Source organism: Tenebrio molitor, chromosome 3, assembly GCF_963966145.1.
Source record: "Tenebrio molitor chromosome 3, icTenMoli1.1, whole genome shotgun sequence".
In the NCBI taxonomy this organism is placed as follows: Eukaryota; Metazoa; Arthropoda; class Insecta; order Coleoptera; family Tenebrionidae; genus Tenebrio; species Tenebrio molitor.
This window is the reverse complement of record NC_091048.1, coordinates 11,606,041-11,613,800: the sequence shown is the minus strand read 5'-3', so window position 1 is coordinate 11,613,800 and position 7,760 is coordinate 11,606,041. Positions and strand designations below refer to the sequence as shown.

Below are 7,760 nucleotides of genomic sequence, written 5' to 3'. Positions count from 1 at the left end.
CTCTCATCTTCGAATTCTTCTGGTTAATCCGAATCGTCATCAGACTCTCCAGTGGTTCCACGGTCACTTCAATACGCACATCCAATTCCCACATCTGCTCTTCTTTAGTTTAACCGTATCCCCAACCTTAAGTTCTGCATGTTCATCATCATCATAGACATGTTTGTAAATGTTCAAAATCATGTTTTTTCGAATGCCGATAAGGGCGACTTACTTTTTCGATAATCAAGTAAAAAACCCTTGACCAAACTAGCCTTTAAATTAATACATAATTGACAATGACACGAATTGATATTCACATTAACGCATTTATTGTGGCATATGGCATCATGGATTGAGGTAATTTACAAAATTGAAATAGGAATGTAGTGAACTATTGAAAGTGTATATTTGGCTGCCTGACTTTTTCTACAGCATTAAAAAATGAACTATTGTTATTTTTTCATAAGTACTATATTGGTAACCATAAATTTGACATTTATTTAATTCAAAATAAAATTCAGTTGCTTTGAATTTCGTTCCAATTGTTTTATTGCTCAGCGCGTTTCATTTATTTATTAATTCTTATTATTTTTATTTTTACTTAAACATTCCCAGAAAAACAAGACACTTAATAAACATTTAACCACAAAGTTACAATTCTGATCAAATTTTACACTAGACAGCATTGCCGAAAGTAATTATCGAGGAAAATGCGATGTTGGTGCTTTTTGATTTTTGAATGGACTATACTATACGCATTCCAGATCTACCAACCTTGGATACGTTTATTATTTCCAACATCGCTTATGAAAATGATACTTTCGTCATTCAATTTAGTGAGGAAAATTTATTTAACAATCTACTACATTAAGAATCTACTACCTTCTTATTAATATAAAAATTTTAAACCCTGTTATTTGCATTAATTGAAACTCCAGATCCGGAATATTCAAAAAATAGGAAGTAAAATAATTATAAAGAAATTTAAAATTGAGACTATCCCAATAATGAAAACCAATATTGGCGTTAAGATGGTTGTCCCTTTTCCTTCGTTCAGGGCAGGGATTAAAATTTTGTGAAAGAACTTGTTTTTGATGTGTATTGTAAATTTTTTTATTGTAACGAAATTCCCTTTAAGGGCCCTGTACACCTAGCGTTTTGTTTGCAGGATTTGCTTGCGCATGCAAGTATGTGATACAAGTTTATCAGAAACACACACTTTCTGGCATGTTTGTCAAACTTGTTTTCGTAAATTCGTATGAGATACAAGTCTTGTCCACACACGAATGAAAATTTGTATGACAGCACACGGTTTGCTCAAACAAAATTTAGTAAAATCACCAATTTTTGTCGGCCGTGATGGATGTTCATACAAGTATAAGTCTATCAAACGTGTTTGATATTTTTGCGGTGTGCTTTAACTTTGGGTGTGTGGTCGAGATTTTAATAATAAAAAAATCTAGTTGTCTTTCCATACAAAATAATGTATACAAGAACATATATTAGCCACACACTTGACAGCATGCATGAATAGAATGTTAGTAGTACACATGTGTTTTATCAAATCCTGTAGTATGTAATCATCATATGTATTAGAAACATGAATGCGCATACAAATACTGCAAACAAAACGCTAGGTGTATAGGGCCCTTTAGTACTTTGTGTCTTAAAAACAGTAAAGATGATTTGTAATAGTATTGTATATTTAATAAATAAATATAATTTCGTGGGTACGCATTTGTTTTGAGGCCGGCTCTGGAATTCACAACAGAGAATTGCTTGAAGCATGATTTATGGTTGGGCTGACCGCCTACTGCAATTGCGACAAAAGGAACGTTTATCTCCGGTGAAATACTTTTAAAGGGCCATATAATCTTATACCTTAAGCGTTACTTTACCTAAATGTTCCTGAAACGCGTATCGAAAAGAGTTCCTTTTCGAAACCCATTTGAGTGTTATACTGACTGTGTTATAGGTGCAAAATAGAAAAAAAGGAAATATTGTCGATTACTGCCATTTTAAAATTTTTATAACTGAGATGTCCTAATCATATAAAAGTTATGAATGAAAAACGTATTGCTGGCTGTATTTAAATCTCATTAGGGTCGGAAAAAAACACTTTGCCTTTGCAACAGCACTTTTATGGCGTTAGTCATTTGAAATTATGTATTTTAAAACTGTAGTTATAGGAAAATATTCAATCCAAAGTATGATTTTCTGGTCTCTTTGCCTTTATTTGGTTCAAAAATATTGAAAAAATGCAGTTGCAAATGACAAGTGGATTTTTGTAACCTGAGTCTACTTTACAATAAGTAAATTCCTAGACGTACACAGGCGTGGCTACCGAAATGCGCCAGATGTAGGGGAAGGGCGGCACAAAATCGAGTGCATTGGCGTAGTCCAGGTTTATTTTCGTTCTTACTTTCATAACACAGAACATATCAGATTTTCACAACCGGGAGTTGTATGACATAAAAAAGAAGACGGTAAAGAACAATAACCTGGCTGTGATTTGCGACAAAATGGCGATAAATCAGCTGTTGAAATGAAATTCTATAAAAAGTACAAACAAACGCCGCTACTGTCTAGGTAAGCCACGCCACCGTAGACCGAAACATATTTCTGCGCAAGTTTATAGACGTGTACCTCTCGTTGAAAAGCACTCTACTTTTTGCATTTTCGAAATTGTGTTGGAAGTATTTTATCCCAATGCGTATGCAACCAGTAATACAAAGTGGAAATACAAATGTGCATGCGTCGCACACTGGACATTTAGACACACCTCAGGGGTGCGTTCATAAGTGACGCCGGAGAAGGCGAGAGTTATTGGGAATTCTACCTAAGAATTCTCTCTCTAGCGGCCTGGCCGCGAACTACTACGTGTGACGTCAGCTGTGGGAGTCTCATCACTGGCTCAGTGTGCTTTTAGTGGGTTTCGTCAAGTTCATTTTCGACTTTACACGTGTTTTATACAGAGTGATCAACAAGAAACCAAATCAAGAGTGCTACCTCATCTTTTATTTTATCGAAACGTACGTCGTATACTAATCAGACACTTTTATATAATTGCTGTGCACTCGTTTTGTTGGTTGCCTACCTCTCAAAAATCTATTATTAATTGCCTTTATAAATTGTTTGTAATTCATGAATAATGGATTTAAAAGGAAGTTATTATTAATTATTATTTATTACTGATTAAGGAAAAAACACACAGTTACATAAAATTCCTTCATAAGGCACGTAATCTTTGGTTACAAAATTTTAAGTCATTATTTTTCAGAATTCTTTGTTTTGTTGTTTTCTGTAAGAAAAGTGCTAAAGTTATTATTCTCACATTTTTGGTTAATTGAGAACTTACTCGTATCTTTTCTAGCAGTTTAATTAAAACATTTAAATTATTCCAAGGTCAAAAAATAAGTTTTCACAAAAACTGCTCCAAATGTTCTCCATTGTGGTCCAGAAAGAGTCAAACTCGCCTCTCATATTTTCCAAAAACACTTATGAAGCTGTCAGGTGAAATGGACTGCCAAAATTCATTTATGGTGAAAATTTCTTTAAGGTAATGTGTGGGTTTTATTTCTTGCAACACCCAAGGGAAACAAATTAATAGCCTCCTTCAAAATTTTTGCAATAAGTGCCATAACTCAATTTAATTTGCAGTCTTAAACGCCTTATGGAAGTTGAGGGATGTTCCTTGATAATTTGTCGAACATTTTGCACCATTTCTAAAATTTGAACTAAGGACTGACCTGACTTCTTCTTAATGATGGATTATGATTCACTAAAGTTAGGCATTATAATTTTAAGACATTGATAAACTTGTTAATAACCAATACCATCAGGTTCAGACATTTGGCTTGAAATTCTTCAGTGTAAGGGGGTACAAAGTAAGGCCAGTCTTCACTTTCTTGTTTCACCCTCTTTCGAAAATAATCTAATAAAAATGCCTTCTCTTTAATGGTAAAACCCATTTTACAACTTATTCTGGGATAATTATTGCTTACAATTCCAATAAACGTCTGTAAATATTGCCGAAATCGAAGATTTGTTTTTTAGGTTAAATCACTTAAATTGTCAACAACAACAACCTTGAATTTTGAAATGTGACATTTAAACGAAACATCTCCGTACCAGTGGCGTCGCGTTTGGCAATAAAGCTGATAATTTACTTACTCTTACAAATGTAAAATGTTGCTCTTATTTATCTTATAAATTGTTTCCCTTATCTTATAATAATAATAAAATGCACAATTATAATTCCAACGTCTAAAATTCATGAGGTATGATTTATTATAAACTAGCGTTTGAGACCACAAATTGTCTACGGCCATGCTTTGAACGCTTATTTGCGTATGATTCTGCTACGACGTGACCGATAATTTGCAACGCTTGCTCTGATTTGGATTCTTGTTGATCACTCTGTACTTATTGAGGTCTTTGAGAGCCTGTAGGTAGTCATCATTTAAGAGCCAATTGGCTTATTGCCGAATAATTGCTAAATATATTGCTTATAATTTAAATTTAAAACCAAGGAATATATTAATTATTAGTCATGGACGTCGATATACCCTGAAGTAATGTTAGCAGGAAGAAGCGGATTAGTAACAGCAACCAAAATTGTTGCGTGTATGCATGTAAATCTGTGCGGAAGAAAAATCCTGATCTCATGTAGTCATGTATCATACGTTTCCTAATTTGGGACAAAACATAAACACAAAAGATAGATTTGGACAATTTCAAGTGCAAGATCGAAGAAAGTTGTGGGAAATTAAATTAAAAATGGGGATAGTTATTTACATAATTAGTGGGATAAAAGCATAAGCAATATTACAGGACTCGAGTGTGAAGATTGCAGATGACGAGGGCGTTAACCCGAGTTCATCTGTAATCACACGAGTTTCCTGTAATACCTATGCTTTAGCCCACGTGTTATGTGCAAAATTTTATCTAAGACCGCAACAAATTAAAAAAATAAATCTCATCTATTGATTTTCGCCACTGAAATAAATGAGTGTCATTACCGCACGCAGTGGGATAAGAATTTACTTATTCCACTGAGTGAGGTAATGAAGTTCTTATCCCACTCAAAATTAGTGGGATAAGTATCATTTATCCCACGGGATTAGATAAATTCACTTACAAACATAAACTTAAACAATAATTTAAAACATGTCTTGAATGCACAATTATAACACCACGTAAAAATGTTCAGAAAAGCACCTAAATTTTACTTCTACCACATAAAAAGTAACAATTTGTATTGGGGGTAAATGCAACAATCGTGAGTTATCCCCAAGCTGACGTCACGAATCGACAGTTACCTAGATTATCGACAGGCGGGAAAACTAATTTGAATTCCCAATAGTCTATTTTTTAATCAAAGAACCACAACACCGCAATTTACACCCAAAATAGAGCTGACAACATTGTACACTTTTGACATAGGGTGAAAAATCTCATAATATAAAAATTGAGGTTATTAGAGATATTAGTAACGCAGCATGTTAATAAAGTTAATAATAACTAATAACCACTAATTTGAGAGTTTAATAAATGTCTTACTTTGCGAGACATTTTTAATAACACGTTTAAATTTTAGCTGCGAGTTTGCGTACTTTCAAAGACATTAAAAATGGCAGACGTTGGCTGGTATAGCCAATAGATATCATTAAATTCTCTAAATTTAGTAAAATTTTATATTTACAAACCTAAATTAACAGGTCGTGGTTCTTTGATTAAAAAATAGATTATACGGGGTGATCAAGAAGGACTGTTTAAGTTGGTAACACTGGATCGTATTTTAAATCGTATAACAGGAGTAACTTCCGGTTGTTGGTGGCTTGTCGTTGTTAATGCTATACCTATATAAGATATTTGTAAAATAAACCAACAAAACATATCCAGTTGCAGTGTTATAAATAACCGTATTAAAAAATTTTCTTAATTGTACTGCCAACTTAAACAGTCCTTCTTGATCACCCGGTACATCAGAGCGTTCATAATTGGACTTGTGCTGCCCGATGACGTCACTGAAAGCGTTCATAAAATAGCTGAAGGGTGCACCCAGTGGGTGTTTATGACACTACTTATCCATGCATTTACAAATTACAAATACGGGGTTATTATAAATGATTGTAGTCGAAGCAGGCCGTGTTCATGTTATGAAATTTTTGCCCCTTTCATGTGAACTGTCAATTTTTGTCGGTGTCACTCGTCACTGTAATTTTTTAAGTGAAAAGAGCGATGATAATATGTGGTTATTAAGATGACTAGTGTTTTATAGACGATTTAAAAATCGAGGTCGTAGTTTAAATCAGAGCGACCGCAAGGAGCGAGGATTTAATAGACCGAGATTTTTAAACTATAAAACACGTGTTATCTTCAACATTTTTTCTAACACTAACATCTTATCACAAATTTTAATAAATTCAGAAATTATTCTAAAATGTCATAAATTATTCGAGGCGCGTCACAATACACAAAATGCGAAGATTGCCGTGGGCACTATGGTAATAATATGAACAAATTTTGAAAAAAACAATTTTCATCATTGAAATGTGCCAAAACGTTCCAGAAGAAATAAGAATAAGGGAAAAGAATTTCGTACGAAAGGCTGGAAGAATAAAAAAGGCATCAAGGAGGTAACCGAAGATGTCATTTTGGTTTTTCTTGATATGAAGGTACTATTCCGGACACGGAATCTTGGCCAACATTTTTTTGACATTTTTAAAAAACATGATGTAAACCAACCATTAGTGTCAATAATAAGTGACAATTATTAAAAATCACTTTGAAGATTTTCTTGTGACATCAAAAAAGCAGGGAAATGGCATTATCGAGTCAAAAGTTGGGTTATATTTAATAAAGGGCAGTTCACACATATTTGTCAATTAAATGTCAGTTGTGGCCAAGATTCCATGTCCGGAATAGTAAGTGTGCAGAACTTTATTGAAAAGTTAATTCACATTACGATAAGAATCCTTTGAAGAGAAAGTAAAGATTGCCAGAAAAGTCTTCGGTGGTGGAACGCTTGCATTGGATGAAACAGCAGAAGTTAAAGAAGTAGATGTTATAAACAATAATGTGCATCTGCCTATTTTACAATCTTATAATTATAAAATAAGTTGCTATTGACGGCGTTTTTTATAATTTCATAAAAAACGTTACTACTGACGACGTGTTTTATAAAGAAAACGTATTTTATAGGTAACATAACGTGTGAGCTCAAATGCACTATAATAGTTATTTAAGATATAAGTGTAAAAAGTTATCCTTTATTGCACGAACGGGTTTAAATACGACTGAGGTACGAGGGAGTATTTTAAAGAATGTGAGTGCAACAAAGGAATTTTTTACACGTATGTCTTACAACATTTTATCTACGATCATAACCTTTTACTTTTAGTAATAATTTTATTTGTGATTTTTTAAATTGTGACAATGTGACAACTACATCAGCGTGCGTTGATCGCCACGTGCTACCTGCGTTGTTTAGCACCCAGTTTGTAAACAAAGGGTACGAATTTAAGACGCCATTTGTAAAGTGGTGAGATAACCGCTTTTGAATTCAAAACTAACCGCCGATGAAAGCTATAGAATTACCAGCGTTCGGTACCGTCGGCGACCGCTTGGGGGCGTGGGTGAAAATCGACAGGGGATGAACGGCCATGTTTTTTTTGGGAGGGCACTTTTTCTTGACCGCAGAGTAGTACAGAAGTACCGTGTATTTTTTCTGTGTGCTAATTGTGCGATTTTAGTTTTTTTTATTGAACTGTGCT

General features: G+C 33.9%; 1 long non-coding RNA gene across 1 annotated transcript; it reads right to left on the bottom strand.

The window, feature by feature from the left end:
- Positions 1-3,150: 3,150 nt before the first annotated feature.
- On the bottom strand, positions 3,151-4,403 carry LOC138126201 (uncharacterized). Its single transcript, XR_011157685.1, has 3 exons — positions 3,819-4,403; positions 3,341-3,763; positions 3,151-3,283 (listed from the first exon to the last, which is right to left on the bottom strand). It is a non-coding gene; the product is annotated as an uncharacterized lncRNA (long non-coding RNA).
- Between the last annotated feature and the right edge of the window lie 3,357 nt (positions 4,404-7,760).